At 39.3% G+C, this 9,277-nt stretch overlaps 1 protein-coding gene across 1 annotated transcript in view; it reads right to left on the reverse strand.

Moving 5' to 3' along the window:
• Positions 1–7,560, reverse strand: part of LOC147999176 (disks large homolog 5-like) — a 57,385-nt gene extending 49,825 nt beyond the window's left edge. The window contains exon 1 of the mRNA XM_087596503.1: positions 7,041–7,560. The gene's annotated coding sequence lies outside the window, so the exon portion shown is untranslated. The remainder of the gene's footprint in view (positions 1–7,040) is intronic.
• Positions 7,561–9,277: the final 1,717 nt, after the last annotated feature.

The raw sequence follows: 9,277 nt of genomic DNA on the forward strand, positions 1-9,277 counted from the left end.
GTTTTAGTTGTGGGGCGCCATACAAGTGTTCTAAGCATTTTCTGATTCTAAGACCGCCTCACCTTACAACCTAAGGCTCTTGATTTAAATTTTAAAAAAAGAATAAATATAAAATACCAATATGAAAAAATCATAATGAGAAATGAGCTAATTCCTGTGAAGTCATTTAGCTTTACATTTTCTGCTTCTATTTCCAAGGCATCTAGAGTAGCACTATCCGAGATCCTAAAGCCTTCTCTTATGGTGCTACCCATTCATTCCTCTCTCCTTGAGGACTTCTCAGGTGACTTACCAGAATCAGATGGCTTTTAAGATTGTTCCCATCAGATGTGACCTCTTTGTCCATGGGCCTTCCCAAAAGCTGCAGGGCCAACCTGTTGTTTTACAATCCAAAATTCCAGACATTAATTTTACCAATGAAGTTTCAGGAGTCAGATGCTGAAGTCAAGTAAAGCTCCCAACTGTCTTTCCTGATTCACTGACCTCCCAGAAGAAGAGCAGTCCTGTTCCCTCTGAACACTTTCTTAAAAATCCTTTAACTCAAAAACTTTCCATTGGTTTAGTTATCTAGATTTCCTTTCACGTTGTGTCTTGATCTGCTGGACCTAAGTGCACTTTTTACCTTTGCCATAAATGTGTGTGGTAGGTGAGCCATACCGTAATTAAGTCCATGTTTACATGAATAAACAACTCTTGCTTTAAATGTCTGTGCCATGGCCCTGCTATACCACACACTAGTTTTTCAGTAAATAATACATTCTTGGAGATCACAGTGTGATCAAATATTTTGTAACATGATTTAGTAACGTTCCCTCGATTTTATAAATCAATTTCTTTGACGAGGATTCTGGGTGTTGTCTGTCAGGTCTGAGTGCATCATCTTGGGAATCCCAAGGAACATCAAACTTGGACTTTTGAAACTGTTGCATATGGCCAACCTGGAGCAAAAACCACCCAGGAATCTACTGATACTTGACACACATTAATTCACCTGCCTTTTTCATATAGTTTATGGCAAGAGGTCACCATTCTTGACCTTGTTCATTATAAAACGTGGTGCTAAATGTAAGAGTTGGGGTCAAGGAGATCACCTCACAAATCACAAAATACCCATCTCAGATAACCATGTATGGTTTATTGAATACAAAACATCCATGAATTTCAGGACAGAATTAAAAGTCCAAACCTAAGGATAATAGAATAGAAGAGAATTTAGATTTCCAGTTCACAGGTCCAGTAAGCATATTCAGTAAATCATAGCAGAAAACATCCATAAGGTAAAGGAAGAAAAGGCCATGAGGGTACAACAAGCCTACAGAACGTCAATTTAATCATACCAGAAACAATTCCTCCATTAACATAATAATTAAAACACTGAATGCACAGATCAAAGAAAGATCATTAGAAGGGGTAAGGTATAAATAACCAGTAACAAATAAGTTCAGACCTATCTGAATTACACCAGACTTCTCAACAGAGACTCCAAAAGCCAGAAAATCTTGGGCAGATGTAATGCGGACCAAGGATCCTATACCCAGCATAATTCTCAATCACCATAAATGGAGAAACCAAAATATTTCATGACAAAACCAAATTTAAACAATATTTTTCTCTAAGAAAGCACAACAGAGGATTGTAGTAGGGAAACTCCAAGACAATGAGCTAAACTATACCCAAGAAAAACCAAGAAATAAATCATCTCTCAATAATTTCATAAAATGAAGCACACAATCACCATTTCACCCATAACCAGAAAAAGAAGAGAAAGCAGCAACTATTGGTCTTTAATATCTAACCAGACCCTCTGTCACCAATCCCCCAGCTCCTAGGGAATAAACTGCCAGCCAAAGTATATACAGGGTCTATGGTTCTAGGTAACTGTGTAGAAGGGGACTGATTTAAGTGGCACCCATGTGGCGGGAGGCCATTGTCTACGCTGAGGCCTGTTGCCCACCAAAAGCAGATGCTGGAGTTGTGAGGTGGGAATGGATATGTGTAGGTGGGGGAACACTGTCATATAGGCAAAGCTGAGCAGAAATGGGATGTAAGATATGATGAGGGGAGTGTGGAAAGCAGGACAACAGTTGAAATGTAAATAAATAAAATAACCAATTAATAAAAAAATAGCCAAAAATAAAATAAAAAGTGAAAAGGTAAAAGAAAACTTACACCAAAACAAAACAAAAGAAATACTTGTAGTGGATTGGCCTAATTCTGCTTGTATTTTAATGCTAATATGTAGAACTCAAGACTGGTTAACCTCCAAAAACTGACCCTGCTCCCAGTTAACTGTGATTATAAAGAAGCCAACAGCCAACAGCTGCACAGCAGAGAGATGGGGGAGGTGAGCTTTGAGGGCTTTGCTAGAGAGGATCATGAGGAGGGAAGAAGGAGGAAGAAGCTGCCAGAGAATAAAGGAAGAACATGTGTGATGGAGAGGAGAGAGGAAGAGGACAGCAGCCATGGTTAAGGGAGAGGAGAGCCTGTTCCTGAGGGGTGTCCAAGTGCAACAAAGAGCAGCCAAGATGCTACACAGTCAGTAAGAGTTGAGCGTTATTGTTTGGAAAGTAGATCTGATACCATGGAGGGCAGGCAGCTGCCCAGCTACTGTGCTGATTAAGGCATATGATGAACAAATTTACAAAATATGTATAACCAGTAAGGAGCTCTATAGAGGATCCTAAAAGGAATACTTTAGTTTGAAGAAAAGGATAAAATACCAGAGCAAACAGGAAATAATTAAACAAAACTAGAACAGTCAATCAAAAGAAGCCAATAAAACCCACAAAAATTAACAAAATTAAATACATAGGTTTAAATAATATTTGCATGTCACTAAACTCAATTCCCCAGTGAACAGACATTATTTAGCCAGAAACAGGATCACCATCATGAGAGATGTAGAGGATATACTAGGGAAACAGACCTAAGACACAGGTCCCTATAGCAATTCTATGCAGTTTCTCTATCCAGCTGACAGAATAGATTTCAAACCAATCCTGTCCAGAAGATATAAGGACATTCATTTCATACTTTGCAATTACCAAAAGATACTACAATCTAAATATATACATATTAAACACAGCAGTCACAAATTTAAATATATAATTATCAGATAGATCTGAAATTACCCATTAGCTATAATAGTGGTTGTGATTGTTTTTAATAGTCTATTCTGACCACTTGGCAGATCACATGCAAATAAACAAAAGAGGAGGAGCAGAATTCAGTGACATCATCAGTCAAATGGACCTAACAAACTACACTGAACTATACATATATTTTCTATCAGCCTGTGGATCTGTCTCCAAAATTGACCACGGATTAGGACACAGAACAGCCCTCAGGAAAGATAAGAAAGCTGAAGTAGTGTCATGCATTCTATCGAAGCACAAAGGAATCAAACTGGTATCACACAATAGAAAGTGCAGTCAGTACACACTCTCGTGGAAGGTCAGCAACACAAACAACACACTACTGAAAGGGCCAAGGGAGAAACACATAAGGAAAAATTAAAATCCTAGAAATGAGTGACAATGAAAACACAACCACCACAGATCTATGCGATACAACATAGTTTTAGGAATTATGTTGCAGTCAGCAAAGCCAGAGCAGTGGACCCATCTAATCCCTTTGTCATGCATCAGAAGTAGAGAATGTGGAGTGTGTCCTGTTGGGTTAATGCCTTGAACTGGCTCACCACATCCCCAACTTCCCTTTGCAATGATAACATATTTTTGGCATTACACATTGGATGTATGGAATTTGCCTTTTGATTTCATAGGGGAATAATTAAGGGACTTCCTGGAGGGTCGAAAAGCACTGTGGATAAACTGTGTAGAGACCGAAAGACTACAGGGGTTTTGGAAGCTGAGCTAATGTATTTTTATTATGATATGTTTAAGAATCTATGGGGAATTGGGAGTGGAATATGGTGATTTGAATGATAATGGCCCCCATAAACTCACATATATGAATGTTTGTTGCTGGTTAGTGGAAATATTCGGGAAGAATTATAAGATACGGATTTGTTGGAGGAGTGTATGGGATTGGGCTTTGAGGTTTCCAAATTCAACACCATCTATAGTTAACACTTTCTCTGTCTCCGACTTGCACATAAGATGTAAGCTCTCAGCCAGTTCTCTAGAAACATGGTGTCCTACCTGCTGCCGTGTACCCCAGCATAATATTCATAGACTCTTGATCCTTGAAACTGTAAGCTGAAATAAACTCTTTCTTCTACAAGTTCCCTTGCTCATGGTGTCTCTTCACAGCATAGAAAAGAAACTAAGATTGGAAGGAACAGTTAAGTGAAAAATTTCTCAATAATATCCTGGAAAATAAAATTCAGACATTTACCAAAAGTGTCAGGTACCGTGATCAAGCTGGCTTGACTGCAGAGGTGCAAGAATGTTTCCACAAATACAAATGAATAAACAATTCACCACAGAAAACCAAGAACAGGAAACACATGATCACTGCAGTAGAGGCAGACAATCTCTTTGGCAAAATCCCACAGTGATTAATGCAAAAGTCCTGGAGAATCTGGGATATGGAGAAGACATACCTTAACATTCTGAAGGCGATATGCAAGGCCAACAGCATCCTAACTGGAGGAAATCATAATGGATTTCCACTAAAATCAGGAATAAGTCACAGATGTTCATTCTTTTCATCTAATTCAACTAGTATGTGTAGTCTTATCCAAACAATATGACAAGAGAGAGATGGAAAGGCATGTCAATATGAAAGAAAGCAGTCAGAGCATTCTCATTTGCAGGCGATATGATCCATATATAAAGACGACTACGAAACCACTAGCAAACTCCTATGGCTCATGGACACATTCACTAAAATCACAGTAAAATCAATAGAACTCCTGTATACCAACAATAAATATGACGAAAGAAGCCAAGAAAACAAACCCATTCAGAATAAAAATCTTGTAATATCTAAGGAATTAAAGACTTGTTAAAATGAAATCATTAGGAAAAATAAAAAAAAAAACTGAAGAAACCAGAAAATGAAGAGGCCTCTCATTTTCATGTATCAGTATGATTTATATTATTATATCGAATCCTACCAGAGTCATCTACAGGTTTAAATCCATCCCATTATAATCCCAATACAGATCTTCATGGGAATGAAAAAAAAAATCTCAGAACTCACATGAAAGCACAACTGAGCAGGGCAGTCAGACACTGCTAACTAATAAGACAGTAAAGCACTGCGGGAGGCATCACCTTTAATGATTTCACCTTCATTTTGGGGAATAGTAAAAAAGAAAAACCAGCATGTTAATATCATGAGAGCAGACACAGTGCCTAATGGAATAAAATTGAAGAGCCTGATATTGGCCTATGTTCTTATCAGCATTTGGGTTTTGAGAAAAAGGAAAACAAACAAACAAAACAAAAAACTCACAACCCCCCCTCCCACCACCACACACAAGTGCAGTTTTCAACCTGTGGGTTGCAAGCCCTTCAGGGAACAATCACATATGAGACATACTTTATACATTCTATTTACATTACAATTCAAAACAGTAGCCACCTTACATTTATGACTTAGCAACGAAATAATTTGGTAGTTGGGGTTGGTTACCACAATGTGAAGAACTGTATTCCTTGAGTTGTTCTTGGTCATAGTATTTTTCTGCAGTAACAGAAATGTGACTGATATATAAACTGGTACCGAAGTGAGTGGAGATGTTTGTGAGGAATCTCTTGATTTTTTGGAGGAGGGTGGGAGACTTTGGATTGGGAAAACTGTTGAATTATTTAAGGAGATCTTAACAGTTCTTTTAGTTTTTCCACATGGGAGACATAAGTATTGTGAGTCTGTGCAAAATAGAGCCTCTCTGATGAGACTTCAAAGGATGGCAGGAACTCTATTGGTGACTGGCTTAGAAGCAATTGATATAATTTGGCAAACAATCTGTCTCTTTTCTGCCTGTTTACTAAGAAGTGACCTGAAGATAAATAAAAAGCTAATTGACTAATTGTTTTGAGCAAACTTCAAGGGGTAGATATCCGGTGACCTTCCTCATATGGTAGGAATGTGTGTTTGTATTTTTCATTGTTAATGTAGCCGGGACTTCAGTTAATCCCTCCACATTCAGGGTCTGGAGGCATAGGAAACTGCAAGATCTCCCAGGATTTGGAAAATGTCCCAATTGTTGTAAGGTCCCCAAAACATGTTGTCACCCCACACACATTGGGAAGCAACTTAAAGGAACATGACCCCCTCATTCTCAGGAGGAAGGGTGGGTGGGTGGTTATTTGTCTGCTGTGGGCTGTAGATGATTATTGTCAGTTAGGGGGTTGGTTGCAAGTTCTTACTGGCCATGGTGAGGGAGGAAACAGTAAAGCAGATTCGAATCAGGGATGTCTTTCTTCCTTTCTCTTTCTCTCCTCAATTCTCTGTCTAATGTTGTGGGAAATCAGGAGAAGGGACTAAAATGACAAAATCATAGATCACTGTATCTCTATTTATACTAGAAAGCAATACCAAGTCTCAAATATTTTAGGATGGCATGGATTTTTGAATGATGATAGAATTTAAAATTGTACTTGCATAAATGATTCAATTCATTTTTAAGATATAAGTATATGCAACTTATTCAAAATGTGGTGTAAAATTCTAATTTTATAAAATTACTACTGCACACTGCCGTGGATAATTAAGGAATTCAAGCTATTACTTTCCAACTATAAACAATCAGTCTTCCAGTCATGTTAGGTACTGCTTTAGTTAGGTACAGAAATAAGCTTTATTTAACTTCCTGTGTATGTTTTTAAAGTTAAGTAGGAAGTAAATCCCTTGGGAAAAAAAGCCACATTTGTGCACTGAGATAGACATTACATACAAAGGTGGTTCTCAAATCCTTTAGAGATCTGAAAAATCTGCCATTTCAGATGTCCTAATAGTTAAAGGCTTTTCACAGTGGGAGAGACCTCAACTCCTGGTAGTGTCCCCAGTCTATTCTGAAAAAGATGATGGGCTCTAAAGAACCATTGGGTGAAATACTACCTACTTACCTCTACTGCTGCCAGAAAGCTGTCCAGACTGTGCAGAAGTTGATCATGGGGAAGTCTGTGTCCCAGTTTTTGGAAAAAAAAATAGGATAGTCCTTCAAGTGACCTGCATCAAAGGATTGTTGTCAGAGCTCCTGGCCCAGTGAGTTGAAGGTGGATGCCACAGTGACACAGGAATATTTGCTGACTGACTCCCAGGGTAGCCAACAATTTCTGTCATTTCTTTAGATTTGGAAGCTGTTTGCTCTGAATTTCCTTTTATTCAGGCAACATTTCTCCTCCTCAGATCTTGGATGGGGTTGAAGATTAGATAGTTTAGTCTTAACCTTTTCTTGTTATGAGAATCAGAAAAACAAACTTGTTTACCATCGTGCAGAAATGTGACAGCCAGGAACCTGGACAGGAAAAGGGTGGGCATGGGAGGCTCAGAAAGCAGGGCTCTATGGACACTCCACAGCAGTATCAAAACTCCTGCGATAAACCGCTCTGGCACTATAAGTCCTGAGAGAGGATGGGGATGCCAGGAGAGTGTGCGTGGTCTGCCCACTGCCTGGGACTTTTAAAAGCTTGTACCACCCCCGAGCACATAGAAGAGCTTGAGCAGAAAGAGGCCGATGCCCAGAAGCCGCTGCTGTGGTAGGAGGCAGTTATGGCGGTTGGAGGTGGGGGTAGAGGTGGAGGAGGGATGGGAGAAGACCGAGGTGTTTCCCCAAAAGACAAGAACAGACATCATCCTTACTACTCCAGAACCCACGCCAATCCCACCCCACCCCTAAAATGCCCAGTCCACTGCCAAACGTCCCCATGCCAAGCATTCACTGCTTTATCCCCACTGTGCTCATTTCTTATTTTTTTTTAACTTCTTATTTATTCTCTGTGAACCTCACATCCTGCAGCTCAACTCCATTCATCTGCCCTACCCTCAGGTCTGCACTCCACCCTTGCATCCTGCTCTAAATCAGAGCAAAAATAATCTTCGTGTGGAAGCTGAATAAAGAAAAAGAAAAAGAAAATTTGTACGCAAAAAATGTGTCAAATTTTAAGGATGAAAGACATAAACGCTTAAATTGTTTGGAATTAATGAAAGTACATTTGGTCTCAGAAGACTTATTATGGTTAATAAATGCAAGTTATGATAGATAAGGGATACAAAGCTTAAAAAGTGATAGAAAATGATTTAGGTACAAAATTTTAGACTAGTATAATTTAGATAATGAAGTACCTTCTCCAATTTTGCAAAATACGAATGGACAGAATATTGTGACAGTAATTCTTACCTGATGCATCTCATAAGTTTTCTTATTTTATCTAGCTTATTAATGTTAAATTAAAGGTATTTCTTGGAGTAAAAGCGGAAATGCTGAGGTGACCTCTCTTTGTACTAAGGTGTGTCAACTTTCAATTGTTAGTTCTGTACTGGCAGTGAGCTAAGTGCTGGCAGGATTTCTCTTGTCATTTCTATGTCCCATCATCAGCTTTGCTATTTTGTGGATGTTTGTCCTTCTCACCAGCTCAACACAAGCTAAGAGATGTATCAGGTGTTGTCTCGCTGCCGATTGGATGTAATAAAGATCTGATGGCCAAGAGCTGCTTTAGGAAGTATGTGGGTAGAACTTCCGGGCATAGAGAGGGACATAGGCAGAGGCAAGCTGAAGCAGGAGATTCAGAGTAGACATGGACAGGAAGAGATATGGAACAGACCACGGCAGAGGGGTAAAGAGCTAAGCAGCAGGTGGGTCTCAATGGTAGAAGAATGGGGTTAATTTTTAGAGAAGATGAGGGACTGCCCAGTGAAAGGCCTAAGATTCAAACTTTGTTCGAATTCTCCATGTCCCATTTACACCTCAGGCAGCTCTGTGAAAATAGTACCCAATACAGTATTAACATGGCTTTGAGCCTGTGGTGTGGTTACTTTTGGTCACTGTTCCTCAAGACTGCAGGAGAAGGAACAACACACAGGGCAAATACATGAAAACCATGTGCAGCTTAGAGTGGAAAAGATCACTAAGAAGTTTAATGTCACAGCAAAGTCATGTGCTGAAGAGGAGGGTGACATAGTTAAGGAGATGAATGTTATTAACGATAACCCTCCTGCCTCTGTACTGTAGAGATGTGGAAGGTGTCCTCAAGGCAAGACTCTTACCAATTAAAGTTCCAACTTGGAAAAGGGAGCTCAATAGATTTCGTGCTCCTACAAAGCAAGTGCATAGGGAAGCTGCTGCAGTTGTCATCCAAGCAGG

This window comes from Rattus norvegicus, chromosome 19 (assembly GCF_021556685.1).
Source record: "Rattus norvegicus strain SHRSP/BbbUtx chromosome 19, alternate assembly SHRSP_T2T, whole genome shotgun sequence".
NCBI classification, from domain to species: domain Eukaryota; kingdom Metazoa; phylum Chordata; class Mammalia; order Rodentia; family Muridae; genus Rattus; species Rattus norvegicus.